Source organism: Tenrec ecaudatus, chromosome 9 (genome assembly GCF_050624435.1).
Source record: "Tenrec ecaudatus isolate mTenEca1 chromosome 9, mTenEca1.hap1, whole genome shotgun sequence".
NCBI classification, from domain to species: domain Eukaryota; kingdom Metazoa; phylum Chordata; class Mammalia; order Afrosoricida; family Tenrecidae; genus Tenrec; species Tenrec ecaudatus.
Window position 1 is genome coordinate 56298699 of NC_134538.1, and position 24399 is coordinate 56323097.

General features: G+C 38.2%; 1 pseudogene; it reads right to left on the minus strand.

Annotated features, from left to right (window-relative positions):
- Positions 1–2144: 2144 nt before the first annotated feature.
- On the minus strand, positions 2145–7908 carry LOC142455983 (heat shock protein HSP 90-beta pseudogene; annotated as a pseudogene).
- Between the last annotated feature and the right edge of the window lie 16491 nt (positions 7909–24399).

Below are 24399 nucleotides of genomic sequence, written 5' to 3' on the forward strand. Positions count from 1 at the left end.
ATATTCTAGGATACATTAAATTCCAAATCATCCCTTCCTTAAAATGAAAACCTTTCCCAAAAGGTCTCTAGAAAATTCAGATTTTCATGATTTCCTAACAAGATATTTCACAATAAAATCATTTGTTACTACAACTGCTCTTCTTCCAGTGTCCTGATTGCTATTTACTGGTTTTCAACAGTATTTCGAGCTCAATGGCTTTTTAAGTATTTTGGAATGCTCTTACACTCTAGCATACATGGAAGATGTTTATTTTAGTTTAGATTAGTTTCATTCTTTAAATAGCTCATTGGAAAGAAATACACCTTACACTTCACTTGAGCACAAGTATTCTCAGTCATCTGGTTTTATTTTTGTTTGTTTCCTTTGTTTTTTTTTGTTATTGTTTGTGAGGTGTGTGTGGTGATGAATTGTTTATGTGGACTCTTGACTAAGGTCACAAAATTTGATGGCAAAGAAAGCTGTATTTTCTTCTTTGTGTTAAGTTCTATAATCCTTGGCTGCTCTCCTGGGCTGGGCTCTCTAACAGCAAAACCATCAGTAAACAGAACTTTCCACAAGGTCCACTTATAGTGGAAGCAATTCACACCCTTGAAGAGATCTCATCATGGAGGAATAATAGGTCTTAACAGTCTAAATAACCAAATCAACACAAAATCTCAACAATCTCACTGGTACATAGTGAATTCCAATGTATGTGTGCTGAGTAATTTAATTGGTGTTTATTTTTTCCTTATACTGCTACAACATAAATTAGTTTATGATTTAAATGGATCTTATTCTATCTTTACAAAGATGACTATATAAAGGTTGACATTCCTCTTAAAATCATTGTATAATGACTATTAATGAGAAATACTTGAAATGGTATTTCAAGTATTGTACTGGAAATGCTCTAGATTCTACAGACTGAGGCCCACAGGACTTGGAGTGAAAAAAGATCAGGAAAATAACACATAGAATAATAATATATATATGGGTTTGGTTTGATGTGTGTGTGTGTGTGTGTGTGTGTGTATATATATATATATATATATATATATATATATATATATATATATATATATATATATATAAAACTCATTGCCACTGGGTCAATGCTGCCTCATAGCAACCCCTCGTGTGTTTCTAAGACTATAACTTTTTATGGATTAGAAAGCCAATCTCTCTCTCAAGGAGCGGCTGGTGGTTTGGAATTGCTGACCATGTGGGTCACAGACTGACCCTTAACCACTAGACCACAGGGTGCACTCTCTCGCGCTCTCTCACCATCTATCTATCTTACATATAGGATTGTATCCTCTGCAAATAGGGTTTTGCTTCTTTGCCTAAGTGGTTGCTGTAACTTTCTTTTCTTGCCTTATAGCTCTAAGACTTATAGTAAAATATTAAATAATAGTAGTTAAAGTAGTTAAACATCCTCATTTGACTACCCTTTGTAATGGGGATATTTTCAGTTTCTCTCTGTTGAGAATACTTTTGGCCAGTTACTTTACTTGCATGTCCTTTATTGTGGTGAAGAATTTCCCTTTTATTTGTCGTTTTTATTGTTTGTTTTATCAAGACTGAGTGTTGGGTTTGATCAAATGTTTTACTATGTTAGTTTATACAATCATGTGTTTTTTGGTTGTTGGTGGTGGTTGGTTTGTTTTATGTTATGGTCCTCATTGATTATTTATCTAGAATTGGAACTTCCTTTAATGTTGGTATAAACCTTGCTTAGACATGATGTGTCGTCATTTTTTATAACAACTGGATTCTACTGGATAGAATTTTGTTGATAGATTTTCAATATAGGTTCATGAGGAACATTGGCCTATAATTTCCTTTTTTAGTTATACCTCAGCATAGTTCGGCAATCCTTTTCTTTTTTAAAAAAAATCCATTTTCTTTATTTAGCATACTTTAATTTCAGAACAAAATAAACAAAGAGAAAACTCATAGATATACAACATATAATCCCATTCCCAAATAAGGGAAGGGACTGGGCTTGAAGACCTTGGATCCTGCCTTACAGCTAAGAAAAGGAGAAGAGAAATCCACTATTCATCAGCAGGTAGGACCAGGTGGCATAGGACCACTCGAGACTGTTGTGAAAATCACAGGACATTTTTCAGAACCACAAGGCTTGAGAGTAGAATGGCCTAATTTACCTCTTCCATGTGAGATAGGTGCTCGTCACCCTGGAGGGCAGGAATCTCATCAGGAACAGTGGCACTGGGCTCCTCAACTGTCCCCTCATCTTCATCAGTGACTGGACCAAACTTGATCATGCAGTGGAAGTGGATGGAGTGGGTCTGGGGATCCTCAAGGGAGAATCCTGAGGAGAGAGGTGCAGTTTCAAATAGCAGCACCACCAGGTCCTTGATAGCTTGTCATTCTTGTCCACCTCAACCTTCTGCAGCAGCATCTCCATGGGGATGGTCTGCGTTGATCTCCGTGTGCTTTGAGGCCATCATGCAGCCCATTGTGGAGTTGTCCTGAAGAGCCTGGGCTTTCATGATCTACGCCATGTTGGTCTTCCAGCTGTACTTACTAGTCAGGATGCAGCAGGGGGAAGATACAGGTCTATTGGATATTGTGTCCTTCTCAATCTTATATGAGGTTTCTTTCATGAACTTTGCAGAGTTTCTCAAACTTGGCCTTGCTCTCCTCCATTTTATTCTTCTCTTCTTCATCTTTGGGTAACTGGAGACCCTCCTTGGTCATGGAGACTAGACTCTTCCCATCAATTTCCTTGAGCACAAGTCGATTGGCTTGGTCATGTAGACCACCTCAAAGCCCCATTTACATACTCGCTTCACAAAAGAATTGGCCCCCTGCTCTTTGCTCTCACTGGTGACATAACCGATTTCTGGGTCTCCTTTTTGTGGGAGACGTAGTCTGACAGGGAAGTCATCTGATCATCAGACTTGGAGGTAGGATCCTGCCGCAGCTCATGGATGCCAAACTTCAGGTTTGGGAAGGAGACCCCATAAATTTTTTTATCGTTCTCTTTGTCTTCTGCCAACTCAGAGAAGAGCTCATGGTATTTCTTGAAAATGGTTTTGCTGATGATCTTCAAGATTTTGCCTTGCTGGACCATCTCTAGGGAGTTATTGAGAGACAGGTCTTCAGAATGGACCACACCACGGATTAAGTTGAGATTCACTGATATTAACTCATCACAGCTGTCCGTGATGAACACACAGTGCACCTAAAGCTTAATGTTGTTATTTTTCTTCATCTTCTCAAAGAGGTCAAAGGGAGCTTTACAGAGGATAAACAGCAATTCTGTGAACTTCAACTGACCTACAGAAAAGTGCTTGACTGCCTGCCGAGTTGTCTTCCCAATCAATAGTCAGACTCTCATAGAATTCTCCCTACTCCTCCTTGGTGATGTCATCAGGATTTCTGGTCCAAATGGGCTGTCTTGTTTAATTTTTCCCTGTCAGTGTATTCTTCTTCAATCTTCTTGGTTTTCTTCTTGTTGTCTTTACCATTATCATCCTCCTCATCTGAGTCCACATCTTCAATCTTGGGCTACTTCTTATCCTCCTTTTGTGTCTTCTTCTTTCTTATCTTGCTCTTCCTCTGCCTCATCATTACTGGTTTTCTTCTCCAGATAAAGGGGCAGGTTAGCCTGTGACCTGTGAGTCCTTCTTCAGTACTTCTTTGAATTGATTCACCTCTTCTTTGGTACGCTGACTGGTCTTCTATGAGATGCAGAATCCCTTTGGTCCCCTGACCAGCGGGCTCCCCATGCGCTGCAGGACAGTGAAGTAGCCCCAGCAGACAACTGCCAGGCATACTATTCATCATCAATGTGCTGTGACCACAACCACTTTGCTGCCACCAAGTAAACAGAATAAAAGCCAATATCAAATTGCCCAATCACAGAGATGTTGGAAGCAGGCTTCAGAGCCTCCATGATTGCTTTGATACCGGGCTTGGCATTGCTTCCAAGATTGTTGATGAGACAATCCATGACCACACCAATACTTGAGTCCACTAGAGTCAGGGTGTGCTCCTGGGGCTTGGGGGATGATGTTGATCTTCAGCTCATACTGCTGTCCAACTTGAAATGGTCTCTGAGGTTCTCAGAAAATTTTGTCCTAGGTGGGGAAAGCATTAGACAGATCAACTCTAGAAGAAAAATGTCCTTATTAGAATAGAAATATTGATGGTGAGGGAGATGAGTTGGATGATCTCTGCCTGAAAGGCAATGATATGCACTTCCTCCTCCCCATGGTTCACTTCCTCAGGCAACTTAAGAAGAGTTTTGAGCACCAGAATGTAGCGGGTAGGGTGCTGTGTACAGCTCACACATGGTTAAGTTCTCACCAACATGCAATAATTACTTAAATACAAACACACTACCACCACCATGTCAAATTCAGTTCACACAAGAAGCAAGACACATTGGCTGAAACAATTGACCAATGTACAGAGCCGGAAGATAAAAAGGAGGTGGAGGGTTTGTGCTTATTAAATGACATACTTTCTTTTTTGTTATGAATCTGTTTAGATCTTTTTGTCTTCAATCTCACTAATACAACCTTCTAGTCATTCTGTTTCAATTTTGATCTTTCAATATAATTTCGATTTTTAAAATTAAGTATTAATCTTCTGGATTTGTATTTGCTGTTTTCGTTATGATTTCCAGTTAATCATTTATTTTCTCATTCTGTTCTTATGGTTTTCTGAATTATTTCAAACATTTATGTACTTTCCTTGCTTTTGCTCTTCTTTCTCTCTATTCATTGAAAAAGTCTAAATATGATCCTTTTTATTTCCTTATCATATAGTTCCAAAGCCTTTTATTCCATTGACTTATCTTCCGGATCTGTACATTGGTCAATTGTTTCAGCCAATCTGTCTTGCTTCTTGTGTTAACGGAATTTGGCATGGTGGTGGTAGTGTGTTTGTATTTAATTAATTATTGCATGTTGGTGAGAACTTAACCATTTACCATCAGTCCTCTGGTGGGCGTAATATAAATGTGCATCTATGTATAGTTCTCCATGTTATGTTCATACAGCACAGTTGACTGAGGGTTTCACTGGTGATATTAACTCTCTACCAATGATCAAGGGGAGTGGATAATGGTCCTTGCACAATACATGTGACTGTACAAGATATTAATGTGGCTTGGTTGTATGGACATCGTTTCTGACTTTCATTAGGTGGGACTAAAAAAAACAACAACTGCACAATTAGAGAAGAGAAAACAAGAACAAACAGCCAAAAATACAAGTACTATAAGGAAAAAAGAAAGAAGATAAAAACAGGGGGTTGCAGACAAAATGGCAAGAAAAAAAATCCATCATTTAAAATAGGAATGAAAAATATAAATAAAGTTCAGGGAAGCTGATTAATAAATAATTACAGTCAGTAAGACTAAGGTAGAGGAAAAAGAACAGCAAATAAAGAAAAGGAAATATATTTTTTAATAAAAGAAAGGAACAAAAGAGAAAGATGGGAAGAGAAAAGAAGAAAGGAGAGACAGAAAGGAAGAAAAGGTTAAAAAAAGGAAAGAGAAAGAAAATAAGCGGTTTCTTTTTTTCTTAATTGTTGAAATAGATGGTGGCACTCTGTGCTAGACAAGTATCTCACATGGTGACGGTGATGGTGACGGTGACGGTGATGGAGTTTCCTGCCCTGTGTGAAGTTCCTGCCAGTCTGTTTGCCGTCGATACTCAGGGTGCCAGATCAAAATACAGTTTTTGCTGTCGCACATGATGAGTGAAGTCAGGGGACTTGTTTTCAGAAGTTTGCAAACAAAAGGAAACTGGAAGCGGGAAGTCGAGTTCTATCAGAATGTCTTGCCTTCCGACCCAGTGGTACATATTCTGCTATTCTGATGAAGGTGAGTTTGTGCACATGGGAGAGATTTTTCTACCATTGACACTACATTTCCTCTCTTTTTTGTCTCATTGTAATCCAGAGCTCAGATCACATGTAACTTGTTCTTCTTTACAGTGCATTTTATTTGTTTTAGATCAGTATTAAGATATTAGTCTTAAATTTTCCTACTTATATCTTCCATTAATTTAATTCTACCCTTTAAATAAATTCTACTCCTTCAAAAGAATTATCTCCTTGTGAAATTTTAGTAATAATCTTCTGAATATCAAATTGCTCCTTCTGATAGTTTTCCATGCTCCATTCAGTTTGCTCATTTGTACTTGCATTTTTTTCCTAAATTATTCCCCAAAGGTTGTTTTTCACTTAGTTTATCTATGGATTATTTAGTACTGTCTGGGTGTGTCCTTCATCACTTTTTTAATACAGTTTAATAATGCCGTATATACTCGTGTATAAGCCGAGTTTTTCAGCACAAAAAAATGTGCTGAAAAACTGGGGTTCAGCTTATAAATGGGTCAGTGGTACCCCAGCGAGGCGTAACATCTCGCGGGTGATTGCCGTTCCTCTGCTGTTCATTCAAAGCCCTGCTGACACTGCAGGGCTTTGAGTGTTTTTTTACTCACATCTAACCAATCGGAGCCGTTCTATGAGTTGGACAGCTCCAATTCGCAGAAGCACCCGTAGTGATTCACTTAGGCCGGCAGCTGAACTGGTAAAGATTTGTCTATGGCTGCGCTCTGTCTCTCCCCTCTGGTCTCTGTGTTAATTCACACCCTGCATTTCCCATCCTAGGCTCATACTCAAGTCAATCAGTTTTTCTGGTTTCCCAGGTAGTAATTAGGTACCTTGGCTTATACTCGGGTCGGCTTATATTCAAGTACATACAGTAATTGCATTTTCCTAAATATAATTATGAATTATTTATTATTTATCTCCCTACCACTTGTGGAAGATTTTCTTGCCTTATATTTTGGCCAGTTGCTTGAGCCATCTTGTTCTGATTTTTGTGTGTGATTTAAAATTGTCTATAGTTTATGCAATATTATGTTCATTTTTGGTTAGATGATTGTATGTTGTCATTCTTCACCTTGATTAATAGAGGTATTATAGATTATATATGTTATTTTATGTATATGATATATGTATATATATCAGGTAATAATATAAATGTGTTATTCTGGTCACTTGGTTGGCAGCACTGAATTTACTACCACGCTTCTCTAGGTGGGTTTGGTAGCGAGTGCAATGTGGGAGTGATTCTTCTGATTGCTGGTTGTGTAGATGAGGACAGAATGGAAGGAAGGGTGGTGGCCACTTCCAGCCATCAGTCCAGTTGGTATTGGAATCAGTGGTGGCACTTGCCCAGTGGGTGGGTTGGCAGGGGTTGCATGTATCGGTAGGAAGTGTCAGTAGTTCCTACTGAGTGGGGAAATATTTAAAGAAAACTGATGGGGAGGGGTAAGCTATAAGAATAAAAAAAGAGGAAAATAGAAATTAAAAAGTGGCACACCACCAGTGCAAGTGCTGGTCATCAAACTTGACCTAAGTGGGAGCACACACCACTCCCTTCAAAGGCAATGGGTGCAAGTTCTCAGGACTACAGGGGTACTGGGAGTGCTGCAACCACTTTATGGTAGCACAATCCACTAACAGTGAGGCTGCAGTCATGTAACATCCAACCTGTGGAGACCTGACTATCATGGCTGCGGTGGAATGGATGTAACTAGCTCTCAAGGTACTGGGACACACCTTAGGTAGTGGGGCTGTGAAACAACTAGGCTAAAGGGAGATGCAGGGAATGGGTAGGCCCAATGAAAACCCAGGTGGGGATGCACGATCCATTCCCAGGAAGATGTGGGTTGGGGAAAATGCCTCTGGCCATCGAGAGGTTATTTTGAGTTGAGCGGGAACTCAGCCCTCTATGGACATCAGTCACTGATTTGGGGACTGGGTATCTGGTTCCTGACTAGACTGGAATATTGCTTACAATCATTTGAATGGACCACACAGGGCCAGGCCATTCATTACCTTTCTCTGTGTCTTCTCGTTTCCGGTTGCCATCTCATTTTTCTAGTTGGTATTTGACTTCCTTATTTTCTCTTTTTTATGAAAAGTAGGCTTCCAGATTGTCAACCATTCCTATTTCACTTGGTTTCTCAGATCTTTGTTGTAGAAAGAGTGAGTAGTGTTTCTGAGTAGTCCGCTACATTGGATAAATTGGGGTGTTAGGTTTTATCAAATGCCTTTTATCAATTGAGATGATCACATGATTCTTTGTTTCTCTGTGTGGTTATTTATATGATTTGGTATCCTAATGTTGAATCTATCTTGCATGAATCCCCTAATATTATGATCTGTTACCTATTAGAAATTGTTATCCATTGACCAAAATTTATTGAGAATTTCTGTGTGTTTTTTAAAATAATACTATTGGTATTTCATTTTCTGTAATTGCATCTTTGCCTGATTTTGGTATCACATTTCATAGAAACCTTTCTGGTTTCATAGAATGCTAAGAATTCCTTTTTTATTATGTATTAAAATACTTTGAAGGAACCCTGGTGGAGCTGTGGGTTCAACATTAGACAGCTAATCACAAAGTCAGTGGTTCAAACCCATCAGTTACTCTTCAGAAAAGAGATGTAGCTGTTATCTTCCATCTAAAAAGTCTGTCTCAGAAACTCTAAATAGGGTTGTCATGGGTCCACATCAACTCAGTGCCAGTGAGATTTGGAATATTTTGAGTAGAATCTGTTTTAACTCTTCTCTAACCATTTGACAGAATTCTCCAGGGATACCATCTGGGCTAGAACTTAAAAAAAAAAAAAAAAAAGGATTGGGAACATTGCATAGACATCTTTCATTTCTTCTTTTGTAACATGTAACAGGTTTACTTAGATTGTATACCTGTGTTTGTCCTAGTTTTGGTAGTTAGCTCTCATTGCCAGAGTTGATGCCAATTCATAATAATGCTATAGAACAGGGTGGAAATGACCTCTTGCATTTCCAAGACAGTAACGCTTAATGGGAATAGAAAGCTTCATCTTTCTCCCTCAGAGTGGCTGTTGGCTGACCTTGTGGCTAGCCGCCCAACATAACCACTACACTACCAGGACTCCTCTTCGTAGGGAGCTAATTTCTATACAGTTGCCCATTGTCCTGTGAAAGCTTTCAAATTCATTGAAATATAAGGCAAACTATTTGGTGGGGGTGGGGTGGGGACACAGAACTGTGCAGTTCTCTCTTCTTTTTAAAAATCATTTATTTGGGGGCTCTTACAGCTCTTCTAACAATCCCTACGTCCACTGTATCAGTCACATTTGTGCATAGGTTACCATAATCATATTCAAAGCATTTTCTTTCTGCTTGAGCCCATGATATCAGCTCCTCTTTCCATGCCCCCATTCATGAACCCTTGATAAATTATTATTTTCATATCTTACACCCTCTGCTGTCTCCCCTCACCCACATTTATGTTGTTCATCCCCTGCAGTGTGTGTGTTTTAGTGTGGGCTTTATACATTGATCATTGTAATCAGTTCTCCCTTTCTCCCCTTCTCCCCACACCTTCCACTTATCCTCCTGGTATCACTTCTCCCATGATGGTTCCTGAGGGGTTATTTTTATACAATCTCCTTATGTGAATCCAAACTCTACACACTCCATAGGTCAGTAGTTATATAGAAAATGCGAGAAGCCATATTGATCTGCTAGATAGAATACCGCATTAGCTCTAAGTCTGTATCAGATTTTCTGCACCTGCTTGCATTTAACAATTTTTACAAAAATTTCCCACAGTCTCTCTGGTTGTAACAGAATCTGGAAAGGTGAAGTAGATGAGATTTGATGCCTATCATCAGTCCTGTATCTTTTGAATGAGGGGTTGACTTTAAAAAAATTTTTTCTGTATTTGGGCCAGGTTACAAATATTTTAGGATATCTTATCTCTGCCAAAATTTGTTTTAAATACTTGCAATAGATCTATCAGGTGTTTTTTTCCCAGAAAATATTAACACATATTTATTTGCTTGGGTTTCATTCTGACTTTGACATACAAACTGGCAGATAGCTCATGATTGATTGTCTATGGCAGCTGAGGGCTTTCAAATCACAACGTTTTCCTTTTTGATGAACGTGAAGTGAGACCTACTCATTTGTTTACCTATATTACTCCCTCAAACTCAGTGATTTATAAGCCAGTGTCACGTAATTTTATATAACAAGAACTTTTAGTTCCTCCTGTTATACTAACCACACATTTTTTCAGAGCAAATATGGTGGTGTTCTTTTTCGTTGCTGAGTAGTATTCCACAGGATGACCTAATGCACAAACAACACATATCCTCATACCCCCCAAAGGATATCTTTAGGTGATGTTTGAGGTGTTTTCAGTCTTTGACTATATAATCATGTAGAATAAGTTAAATTTCTATGAACTTTCGGGTATTTTTTTTTTATATTGGCATGGCTTCTTGAGAAAATTCCTAGGAGCAAAATGGCTAGAGCTCACTATAGATTCATGCTTGTTATTTTAAGAAACTGGTAAAATATTTTCAAGTGATTTTATTATTTCAAATATGCACCAGTAGTGTATGTGATATCCAGGACTTTCTTATTCTTGTCAACATTTAGTGAGCTCAGTTTTATTAACTATTAATTATGTAAGCCAATGCTAATATCTTAACATAGTTTTATTTAGTTCAAGTAATCCAAAAGACTAATCATTCATAAGAACTTTTGTATATATATTTAACTACATATATATTCTCTAAAAATTGTATAGTAAAGCATTTGCCAATATTAATTTGATAGTTTTAAAACATTTAATTATAGTAGTTACTTACATATCCTGGAAGCATATATTTTATAAGATACATGATTTCAACTACTTTATAACCATCTGTACTTTTTATTTCTTAACCATAGTTTCATAAAATAAATATTCAAATTTTATAGAAACTATTTCTTAATTGATTTCTTTTATGCATTAAGCTTTGATGTAGTATTTAAAGTAATTTTCCTAACATAAAGTCCTAAATTGTTTTTCCTGAGAAATGTGTGGTTTTAGATTGACAACCTGGGTCTGTGAATGTTTTTGTGGGAACATGTGCATATATATATATTAAAGTTTGGGTTGAAGATTATCCAATTTTTACACATGGATATTCTTTGGTTCCTACTTTTAGGAAAGACTACTTTTTTCCACTGAATTTCCTTTCCACATAAGTAAAAATTAGTCATCATCATACACAAATTCAATTCTTTCCAAAGTCTGCCCATCTCAAAATTATGTATATTTTCTCTTGATTAGTTTAAAATTCTAATAAGTAATGTTCTTATTTTAAGATTACTCTAATTATTTAATACTTATTATTTCCATTGGAATTTTAAGATCAGTTTATTATATCTACAAAAATGTCAGCTGGAGTTTACACTGGATTTTGCTGAATCTATACATCAATTTGGGAATAATTGACATCTTAATAACACTAAACCTTCTGCTCCATTAACAGGGTACATGTTCACTTTTATTTATATTTTATAATTTATTTCAGAAATTGTTTGCATTTTTAATTTGACTTTCATACAGTTGGTTAGATATGTCCCTATATATTTCGTATTATGTTGGATTAATTGATATATTAAGTTTTGTTGCTTGCATAAAAAATTAAAACATTTTGTTCAGTAATCATTTATCATGAGCCAAATTAATTCTTTAAATGTTATGTTGAATTTTCTATATTGATCATGTGATGTCTTTATAGATTTTCAATTCTTAATTTACATTCTTTGTTTCCTGATTTTTTCCTATCATGATTGTGATAGCTAATGCTACCAATACAATACTGAATATATGCCAAAAGTGTGCATAAGAGGCTTATCTCTGATTTTTAGTGTGCTACTATTTGATCTTTCACTGCTAAGTACAATATTATCTAGAAATTTAATGCAATTTCCCTTTGTCAAGATTAAAAACTTCCCTCTTCTAATATCTGGGTTATTTTGTTTAAAATGCATTTTGTCAATTAATTCCCATGTTTCTTGACACTATCAATTTTTCCCATAACTTGATAATCTGATGAATTCCATTATTAGGTTTTTAAATGCTACACCATCTTTGCACACTGGGATAAATGCTGCTTATTTATGAGGTATTATAGTTTTACATACAGACTGATTCAACTCAATAAATTTTTTCAAAATATTTTAATATGTATTGTTGAAAGATATTATTATTATGTGGTTTTTATTTTATTAAATTATCTTCGTTTGGTCTTGGTATCCTAATCATGCTTACTTCTTAGAATAATTGGGAACTTGTACAAAATACTGCATCCTTTACATTTTTTTCAAGTGTTTGCTTATCATTATTATTCTTTTTAATTAAATGTTGGTTGAAATTTACTGGTGAATGTATATGGGACTGGAAAATGTTCCACTAGTGAACATATTTCACATTGAATTAAATACATTTAATAAAAGGTTAAGTAAAAAAGTATACATACAAAATCAAGAAGTTTGGATAACTTCGGATAGAAAAATAAAAACACTGAGCTATGGCTTCTTTTTTTTTAGTGATTTTATTGGGGGGTTGTCCAACTCTTATCACAATCCATTGTATCAAGCGCATTTGTACATACGTTGCCATCATTATTTTCAAAGCATTTTCTTTCTACTTGAGTCCTTGTTGTCAGGTCATTTTTCCCGTTCTTCTCCCGCCCTCCCTCATGAACTCTTGATAATTTAAAAATTATTATTTTTTCATGTCTTTTACTGTATGATGTCTCTCCCCACCCCCTTGTGTGTTGTCCATCCCCCTGGGAGGGTGGTTATAGACAGGTAATTATGATCCATTTCCCCTTTGTCCCCCCACCTTCCCCTTACCCTCCTGATATGACTACTGTCAATATTGGTCCTGAGGAGTATTGGTCCTGTATTCCCTGTGTTTCCAGCTCTTATCTGTACCCATGTACATGCGCTGATCTAGCCAGATTTGTAAGATAGAACTAGGGTTATGATAGTGGCAAGGAGGAAGCATGAAAGAACCAGAGGAATGCTGTATGCTTCATCAGTGCTATACTGCATCCTGACTAGCCCGTCTTCTCTCCATGACCATTCTGTAAAGGGATGTACAATTGCTTACAGATTAGCTTTGGGTCTCCACTCTGCACTCCTAAATTCACATTATGATTTTTTTGCTCTGGGTCTTTGATGCCTGATACCTGATTCCATTGGCACCTCATAATCACACAGGCTGGTGTGCCTCTTTCATGTGGGCTTTGTTGTTTCTCAGCTAGATGGTCACTTATCTATCTTCAAGCCTTTAAGACTCGATGCTATATCTTTTGACACATTAGCACCATCAGCTTTCTTCACCACATTTACTTATGCACATGCTTTGTCTTCAGTGATCATATCGGGAAGGTGATCATCTCATTGTGCCAGATTATTACAACAAAGTGTTCTTGTGTTGATGGAGTACTTGAGTAGAGGCCTAATGTCCATCTGCTTCCTTAGTACTAAACCTATAATTATATGTACATAGATCTATATGTTCTCCATCTTGGTCACTTCTTAGAGGAATTCTGTACTCTGATTTACACAACATAAACACAGCAAAATGGCCCTCATTGAGGGACACTTATTGTGTTCCTTTGAAATGTTATTTGTATGCTGTGAACAAAAAGAAGTCTGGAGGTCCAGGATCAGGGCTATAAGGTGAATGAGGTAAGAGTTCTCAAGAAACTTCTCAAAGGTCATCCTGAGCTTCTCTGAAAGAATGAGCAGGTGCCTTATTGTGACTGGGTAGAAGGGAATTACTCAGGGTAAATTTCCTGGCATTTATACAATTACAGTTTTCAATTTCCTTTTTCTTTTTTTAATAATTAAATACTGGAATCATCATAAGTTTTTGGAACAATCTATCAAGGTTACCTTCTTTGTAAACCTTGACTCCCCTCCCCCTCACATAATCCACCAAAGAGAGTCACCAGGGCCTTCTTAGGTGGACTCTCTGCCTTGAATTTAGCTGACATAGCGGAAGCTACTCTCTTGACTGAATTGTATTTAATACCCTACTGAGACGAAGACAAATATATTACTGAGAGAACTTGTTTTCAGCCATCAATCATCATTACAGATATGTGTTCAATTGTCTTTTATTTAGAATAAACCAGTACATATAATTTATAACCACAGTAGTGATAACGTTTTGGCTATTTTTAGAGCTATGGAGGCTATCAATTTCTTCTTTGCTGAACATCAATAGATTGCACCTTTCAAGGTCATATTACCTTTTTATTTGCATACTCATTCTTAAAAACAAGCTTAAGCAGTTTTATGGACTATTAGCTTGATTTTTATGAGAACAGCTTACTTAGCTCATTTTAACATTTTTGATGTGTTTCTTCCTTATATTTTTATAACACATGCATATTACAACTACTAATATTCATTTGATGGCATTTTGTTAGTTATAAATTATTATGTAAATAATTAGCCTAGTGCTCAATTTTTCTTATAGCAACAAAACTTATTATTTCACAATTTCCAAATATAAGAAATCTACAAGAGCTTATCTGGATGCTTCTGCCTCATAAAATTACTCATAAAATAGAATGAATTGCCAGTCAGGGACATGCCCTCTCCTACAGATTCAGTTATTAGATATCCTATTCCCAAGATCATTGTATAGTTTTTTTACAGTTTGAATTGCCATTTAGATGTTGGCAGAAAACTTCCCTTACATGGCATGTGGTCCTTCATGAATAGCCAGAGCAAATTAGAAAGTGAAATGGAAAAGGCTCAACTCAGGTGGGAAATTACACTAATATGCACCAGGAGCTGACAAACTTTTGAGATAGAAAAGCCAATCCTGTCCCTTAAAACAATTTTTAAAATATTCAAGAGTGAAAAATATACTTTTACAAATAGAACTACTTTTATCTGAACAATAAAATGTTTCAATTCTACATCAGATTATACATACATACTGCAAGAGCCGCATATGGTTTGAGAACTGAAATTTGTTAATCCCTGTTATAGATAAATTTCAGAAGACACAGGCCATATAACTTATCATTTCCACTTGTAAGAAACCAGTCACTAGAAAAGAGTAAGCTGTGAATTGTGACATCTAACATCATGCATCCTAAGGAAGAGAATCCACAGGAAGAGGAAGATCCGCATGCCATGGAATGGCAGAGTGACTGAAACAATGGGCTCAAACATAACAAATGGGACGCTGGTGCAAGACTGGGCGGTGTCTGCTTCTGTGGTAGACAGGGTTGCTATGAGTTGGAACCAACTCAATAGCACCTAACAACAACTCTTAGATATGAACCATAAGAAAATATGTGGGCATATTTTAGAGCAATAAATACATATTTGAAAATTTTTAAATAAAATTTTTGGAAAATGTTATTTATAATCTTTGCTGGATAATTTGTTATGTTTTTGGGGATTAAAATTTATTATTTTAATTATAATTTTGCCTTTCATGCAATACAAAGAGTGACTTTACATAATAGTCTACCTGGATAATTTTTATTTGTTATAGTGCTGGATATTTTGTGATAGAATTTTGCAGGACCAAAGATTGTTCATAGGAACTCTGTTTTTAGCAACCCAAAGGCAGCTAGCTAAACATATGAACTTCTCCAGATGGAGCACACAGAAATATAATTGACTATCTGTAGGAAGAGAAAATGGATAAGTTTAATTTCTGCAGCTAAGCCAAGCCAGGGATTAACTGTGAAACACACCATCAATTGCTCATACTTTAGTAAGGTCAGGATACAGCTGAAAAAAATTTTAAAAATCCAGCAAGGCTCAAATATGAACTTTAGTTTATTTTGAAAATAGCTGAAGAATCGATTTGACACATTTAACACCACTGACAGAAGACTTGATGAGCTGTGTGCGGACATCAAGAATCTCTCTCACAAAGAAAACAAAAGGACATTTAAAAGACATAAAAGATTAAAAAGACCTAAAAAGATGTCAAAAGAGACTCTGAAATTCTCTCTTAATCGTAGAATACCTAAAGCAAGTGGAAGGAAGAATGAAGTAAAAAGGTTGAAAATTTCAAAGGGCATCTCAAGAAGACAAAGTAAAATACTGTAAGAAATGTGCAGACCTAGAGATAAAAAACCAGAAAGGAAGAGCACGTTCCACATATCTTAAACTGAAAGAACTCAAGAAACTAATATAAACCTCGAGTCGCAATAACGAAAGATTCTATGGACAAAATATTGAATAATGCAAAAAACATCAAAAGAAAATAGAAATGGTACAGAGGCACTATAACAAAAAGAACTGGTCAACAGTCAATCATTTCAGGAGGTAGCATATAAGCAAGAACCAGTGGTGGTAAAGGGAGAAGTCCAAGCTGTTCTGAGGTCATTAGCCAAAACAAGGCTCCAGTTTTTGATGGAATAACAAATTAAATGTTTCAACAAGCTGATGAAGCACTGAAAACACCCAATAAGCCATGCCATAACATTTGGAAGACAACTACATGGCAAAGTGACTGGAAGAGTTGAATATGTGTCCCCGTTCTAAAGAAAGGTGACTCAGAAGTGTATAGACCTGGCTCAAATTATAGAACACCATCATTGATATCACATGCAAGTACCTTTGCTGATGATCATCCAACAATGGTGGCAGCAGTACATTGACAGGGAGACCAGAGGTTCCAGACAGATTCAAAAATTGGCTTGAACAGGGATACCATTGCTGACACCAGATGGATCTTGGCTGAAAACACAGGAGACCAAAGCATGTTTACTTGTATTTTATTGATTTTTGCCAAGGCAATCGACGGTGTGCATCATTGCAAGCCATGGGTAAGCTTGAGAAGAATGGCAAGTCCATAATACTTCACTGTATTCACGCAGAACTTTAGAAAGTTGCTTGGCTATCTATAGAGTGGCCATCTTCTGCCCTTTGAAAATGCCATTTAAAAACCTGAAGTGTCACCAAGACATTGTCCCTTCTCAACTCAAGAAGGGGGACCAGCTTCATCTCTGGAATGAAGTGTATATCGCTATTATTGAGATTTCTTTCTCCCTCTCCAGGAGGACCTGCTCCATTTCTTTTGAAGTAATCCTATGCTTTAATAAAACCATGGATTCATTCTGCTGGTATGTGTGTGTGTATATACCTTTTATCTAGACCCTAGAAAACCACACGGGTCTGGAGCTTGCTAGTTCCCATGGATGACAATCTCAGCGCTGAACTTCATATTTGGGAGCCCAGCAAGGATCACTATAACATCTACAGAGGTAACATCTGCATCCATCATTCAGGTCCCTGGTCAGGTGTGGGTGACGCCATGGTTTGCCATTGGAGAGATAAATTGTTTCCGCAATGCTTCTCTTTATACTTTGTTTTGAGATACTCTCTCACTTTCACTCTCTTTCATCCCTAACCCTTCCTTACTCTCTCTCTCTCTCTCTCTCTCTCTCTCTCTCTCTCTCTCTCTCTCTCTCTCTCTCTCTCTGTTAGATTGTGAGACTGTGAAAGGGGAGAAATCTCTCTCCAGACCAAAGAGAGACAGCACTCCCCATATTGTTTATGAAGCTATGTGCGAGTGAATCCTTCTCTAGTTTGAAAGATAGAATATTAAATTATATTTGTATGAGTCCACATGGCCATGGTCCGAAAATAGTTGAGGTTCATCCAGTGATTGAATCAGTTGGCATTCCCCTTGCCTGTCAGTGGAGAATTAGTTCTGGTTAACTAATACAAATAAAATTGGCTCCAGGATTAAAACCAAGAAAAGCCTTCATACCAAAGAACTGCATACTCACTTAACCCTGAGAAGAGATGAGACATCTTTGCCATTTCTTGTTTCTATTTGAGCTAAAACTTCTCCTATCTCAGATTTTCCGCTGTCTGTGTCCAATATACCCTAAAGGACGTGTGAGGTGGTTACTAAGGTAACCAGAAGGGGAGTGCTGATTGCTCTCTGCGGGGCAGAATACATAAGTGTCTGACCACAGCCCTTTGCGACACCTGCAGAAACACTAGGGGAAATTGGAATCATCTATAGATAACCTGAAATGGAAAATAAAAACGAGTCTGGTTGTGTCAGAATATAAACGATGATCAAAGAAACTCAAAGGTATACAGTACATTGTTTGGGAAGAAGTGGGCAAGAGCTGAGTTACAATATGGCTCATGAAAGTCTTCCAAACCAGTGTCTCAGATCACTGGCGTCTGGGAGAAGTTACTCGTGAGGAATATATGGATCCATACATTCTAGTTTGATTTCCTGAGCTGGCTCTTGCCCTTTCTAGGGCCCTTGCTTCTGAAAATCTTGGTATTAATTTTTAGCTAATGTCTATCTAAAATCCTAGTAAAGTTTTGTCTTCCAGGCTTCAGTGTTTCCATATAAATGCGATGATTGTGAACGGATACCAGCCAGTTACTTTACAAGGTACTGAGCAGACTGCAGCCACCTTCCATGAAGGAGACCATCCCTCTGTTTGATGGTTCATTCTCTCTGGCAGGCAAAGAGAAATAAAATATAGAGCCAGGAAGAGAGACGACTCATAGGGCCAAGACACCCCTATCAGCAGGAAGTAGCCAGATCAGGCTTCATCCTATTCCTGAACGTATTCATGGTCCTGCTCTTTTCAGGGAGAAATGTTAGGAAGAGAATAAGGGCTTCTTCCCTGTCTGCTAAGGAAATGAACAAAGAGCTCTGTGAGAAATTAACCTTGAAGCCAGGCCCTGGTGAACACCATGACACGACATTATACCTCGAGATAAGTTGAAAAGCATACTGACCCAGATTTAGAGCTGAGATCAAATTAAGAGAACCAGGGATCAACTGAGCAACTAATTAGAAATTTGCTTGTGGATACATAACGGCAAATTTCTGTCCTTTGAAAATGCCATTTAAAAAACGGACGAATTTTCCTAGACAATGTCTCCTCTCACCTGGAGAGGGGAACAGCTTTGCCTCTACAACTAAAGTGACCTTCTCACCACTCTCAAAAGACCGACTTCATTTCTCTTTAAACAGGCCTATGATGTAAGAAAACTGTGGATTAATTCTTAGTTGGTGGTGGTGGTGGTGTTGTTGTTGGTGGTGATGGTGTTGCTGTTGGTGGTGTTGTTGTTGTTGGTGGTGGTGTTGTTGGTGGTGATGGTGTTGCTGTTGTTGTTGGTGTTGTTGTTGTTGGTGGTGGTGGTGGTGGTGTTGGTGTGTGCTTCTAAGTTTCCTCTCTCTCAACTCTAGCAAGCCACAGTGGTCTGAAGCTTGGCAGGTTCCCCCATGGACAACAACCAGATGCTAAACTTCACCTATGTTTGTGTGCATGTGTGTGTAAATACATGCAGAAGTATGTATTACTACACTTGCATATCGATTTGCATAGGGCAAGAGTTTGTTAAACTGTTCATTGATAATATTAACAGTCACTATCTCAGTGTAGTAAGATTACAAAACATACACGACTGCTTCTTGTGTTCTTTTTCAAGTTATCTACTTTTCTCCCTAAAATGTCAATTTACAACTTTTGAAATAAAATATTTTTGAGAATAAAGTGAAATAGTGTATTTAAATCAGTTACAATAAATAAAGGATCATGAATATACTTATTATAAAGTTTTGTCCTGCCACTTCTTCCCACTCTGGTCTGTACGCTTACTCACTAGGAGAGATTACGGTTGCCAGATAGCAAGTCCAGGAGGAATTCCCCAGCAATTCCTGGAGACACTGCACCAAGAGTGGTTCCTTCTTCTTCACACTAGAGAGGAAACTTGAAAATTCAGTGTACCAAGGATTTTCCTTCTTTCTTTCTAACCCCCACCAAAAAAAAAAAATCAGAGACCTGGACCACAGGCTGAGTTTGTCTGATTTCTCCATTGAAAGGTGGCCCAAGCCACTTCAAAGCATCCTGTTTCCCTCCTGAAAAAGGGACAGATCCATCCCCAGCCCCACCCCAGCTCACCCAGCCGAACCCCTCCCTGGCTGGCTTCCAGGAGCCCCATGTGGAGGATAGAAAGCATGTGCAGACTTTCTCAAAGTCCAAGGGACACTTTTTGCCCATGTGCTAGTTTCTCTCAGTTTTCCTTTAACTCCTTTCCCTTGGTGGCCCACCCCTGTACATACATACCTTCTTGTCACACCTGGCAAACCCATCTACATCTTGTCCCAGTCAAGGAAGTGACAGTCCCCACCCAAACGACAGCTCTATTTTTTTGATTCTTGACTTTTGCATTCTCCTTTTGTTTCATTATTAATTAATCTGCATCCCCTTGAACCCACACATCCTCTCTTCTCACAGAATCACCACCCTATGGCTACGTGTGCCTCCCCTACAAGCAAGGGCAAGCTCAAGTTAGAGATCCACACCATCAGGCGCTGCCACCACTGACCAGCTACTCACGTTGTATAAAAAAAAATTCCCCCTGCAAGAAAAGAGCCTTCTCAAACCCTGTCCCAGCCCACCCAGCCAAGGCCTTGGCCTTACCACCCTATCAGAGGGGTCCTGGGTGAATGGCAGACTGCTTGGGCCATCCCTCACAGCCCCAAAAAGCTTTGTGCCATTTTGTTAATTTCCTTTAGTTTCCCTCCACCTTCTGATGCTCCAAGCTCCTCCCCCCATGTGCAGTTCCCCCCCCCCCCCCGCCCCATGTGAACCTCCTTTCTCCAAATGGTACACATTTCTATATAGCCACCTAGCCAGTGATGTATCGTTCTCCACCAAATCCACCGGTTTATTCTTTACTTCTTGTTTTTTACATTCTCCTTTTATCCCAAACCAATCTATATCCTGTTTAACTCCCATGTCCACTCTCCACACAGCCCCATCACCCCTATAATTACACACACTTCCCGAGAAGACAGACAAAGCATACTCCGTCAAACCAGATCTGTTTCTTTCATGCTAGAGATCAGCAGCACTGTGCTCCTCCACCACTGATTCCTGGATGACACTGCATCAGAGCATACCCTTTGGCCAGAACAGATCCTTCAGCAACGTCCCAACACACCCAGCCAAGCCCCTCACCCTGCCAGCCTCTGGGAGGATCCCTGGGTGGAGGGCAGACCTTGTTGGCAACCTGTCATAGACTTCCTCACGGCCCAAGGAATACTTTTGTAATTTTGTGAATTTCTCTTAGTTTGCCTTAACCTTCTCATCTTGACACCCTCCACCCAACAACACTTACCAGATGAGTCTGCATCCCATCCCAGCCACAGAAGTAGCAATCTCACCCCAAACCACAGATTTATTACTCCTTGTGTTTTTCATTCTACTTTTAATTCAGTTCAAGGTATTTTCCCTTTATAACTCTCAACATCACACTCCTAGCTGTCCAGCTCCCCTGCAGGCAAGCAACTTACCCGAAAGACACAGGAAAACCCTGCCCCCTTCTCGGTTCTTCCTGCCCTTCTTGTTTTGTCCTTCCCTCCCTGTTTTACTTTTATCTCCCTTCTATATTTTGAATATATATATGTATATATATATATATATATATATATATATATATATATATATGCAGGATCCTTGTCTCCTAGGTTGATTATCTGTTTACAGTCTTCTCTTGTCCCCACCCCCCATTATTACAGCTTTCACTCTGCTTCACTTAGTAAAACATATTTCCATGCTATTAAGTATTATTACACCTCTGAAAATCATTTACTATGATTTTACAATCTCTTTAGACTATCCAGAAGACATTTTATTATTACTACTGTTACTTATTGTTTACTGATTCCCTTACCTCCCACCTCCCCAACTACCTACCTTTCCCCCAATATGTCTACCCTTTTCCTCATTTTCCAACCTTATGATTTTGGCTACTATCAGACCTCTATAGCATAGCTTAAAAGATCCAACTAGTCCTACACAACTGAGCATCCCCACACACCACTAACAGCTGCTGCAAAAACAACAGTCAACACCGTGTGCCAAAAAAATATCAAGAAAGCAAAATCAAACAACCAAAATTTTATAGCTCCACGTCCATGGGTCAACAAATCTGACTCCCCCACAGACATATCTCTCTGCAAATAGCTGCAGCTCCTGTGATGTCATCTGGATCATGGAGGCTCCCTGTGCAGTTTTCTTGGGCCCAGAGGATGCACTCCACTTCTGGCTTTTGCTGGTAATGAGATCTCTCCCTCTGCTTCTCAAAGAACTCATTTGATACACAGCAAGACAAAGAATAAGAACAACATGATAATACCAATAAAGGCATAAAAGGCATTTGACAATATCCAATACATATTTCTGATGAAAACACTCAATAATACCAACAGCTCAATAGAGAGTAAATGTCTAGAAAAGAATGATGAAAACATATGTACAAATATGCCCGATACAATTGATGTATGGATTATAATAAGAGTTATAAGAGTCCCAACAATCTGTTAATAATAAAGAATAGCAGAAGAAAAATTCACTATAACAAAAACACGCAGAAAAATACAACTACAATCACATTAAATTGTGGAGAAAAAAATAAAAAGCCATTTTCCTTGTGAATGGGATCAGAGATTCTGCCTATCACCACTCTTGGCAGTTCGCAGGCACGTGCACAGACCTCTCCACTGTCAGGACTCCTCCACACCACCACTCTTAATCTACATTCTGTTGGAATTCAGGCAGAACAATTTGACAGCAGAAAGAATTCAAGGGGACACAGTTGGACAAAGAAGAAGTGAAATGTTTGTTATTCGCAGAGGACATAATTTTATAGAAGACCCCAAAGACTCCACAGAAAGATTTTTGCAAATAGTTGATAATGTTCATTAAAGTGGCAAAACAGGATCTTAGAATCCTGGGTCCTGGAGATGAGAGCTCTGAAAAAGATATCAAGAAAACTATTCTGTTTACAATACCCCGAATAAAAGCAATAAAAGAAACAAAAGACTTATACAAAGAAAACTACGGAACACTATTACAAGAAACCAAAAGGCCTAATATCTTATATTTATGGATAGGAAGACAATATTGTGAAATTTTCAATACTGCCTACAGCAATTTAAAATATAATGAAATTCCATTCCATATCCCAACTTCATCCTTTAAAGAAATGTAAAAACTGATGACGAACTTCATATGGATAGGGAAAAGACACAGGATAAGCAAAAACAAACAAAACCCCCCAAAATAATTGTTAGCTATGCTGACTCAGTGACCCTAGAGTAGACTAGACAGCTAGCTAGCCGAGGTAGAGCTGGTCCTGTGAGTTTCAGAGACTTTATGCTGACCAGTGCTGATTGCAGGCCAATGTGTCACCACTAAGCCATCTCCTCAAAAAGAAGGAGGAGGTGGAAGCTACGTACTACTTGGCCTCAAAAGCTATCGCATTGCCACAGTAGTCCAACCATCTGGTCTTGGTAAGATTATACACACATAGACCAAGGGAATGGAATAGAAAACCCAGAAATAAAAGCATCAGCCTGCAAACAACTGGTTTTTGACAAAGGAACAAAAATATTAAAGGGGAAAAGAACAGCATCTTCAACAAATGGGCCCACAGCAGTCAGCTTTCCATGCACATACCAATGACACAAGACCTTTACGTCCCCTCATTCACACACACACAAACTCACATGGGTTACAGACCTAAATAGAAACCCCAATGAAGCGACATGAGTAAATTATGATGCACCTAAGGGTCTTATTGCAGGGCATATAAATAAATATTGACAAATATAACAAAGGAAACAACAGTGGAAGACAAAATAGATGACTGGGATTTATTAAAATGAAGACACTTATGTACATCAAAAGACTTCATCACAAGGATAACGTGAGATCCCACCCATCAGAAAAGGAATGAACCAATGGAAAAGCGACGAATCACTATAATCTATAGAATTCTGCAACACCTCGATAAGAAAAAATAAAAACCCTAATCATCCAATGAAAAGTGGGCAAATACAAAGGGAATTCCCAAGACAATTGAATGGCTAGCAAACGCATGAGGAAACACTCATGACCACTAGTCCCCTGGGACATTCGAATCAAAACAATGAGACATTCCACTTACACTCATGATAGCCCAATTAAAACAAACAGAGCAAAAACAGGAAGAGAACAACAAATGGCCGATAGGATGTGGAGATGTGTGGGGAGACTGGAACTCTCATACACTACCAGTGAGATTGTAAACTTGTACAAACATTGTGGAGAATGGTATGGCACTTCCTGAAACAACTGTGAATAAATTCCATATACCCAAGCATTCCCTCTGTTGAGCATATACCCCAAAGAATCAAGACAAAATTGACAGGAGTGATCGCCCATGTTTGGGCAGCAAAGTTCCCAATATCAAAAAGCTGGAACTATCCCAGATGCCCAGCAGAAGATGAATAAAGGAACCCTGGCGCACACACACAATGGAATATTACGCATCCCTAAAAAGAAGTGATGAAACCGTGAAACACAACATGACGTGGCATGAACTGGAAAGCATTATACTGCTTGAAGTTAGTTGATTACAAAAGAACACAAATTGAATGAGTCTACTAATATAAGGACAAAAACCAAGACAAAGGTAGGCTTCTGTTCTCAGGTAATCTAC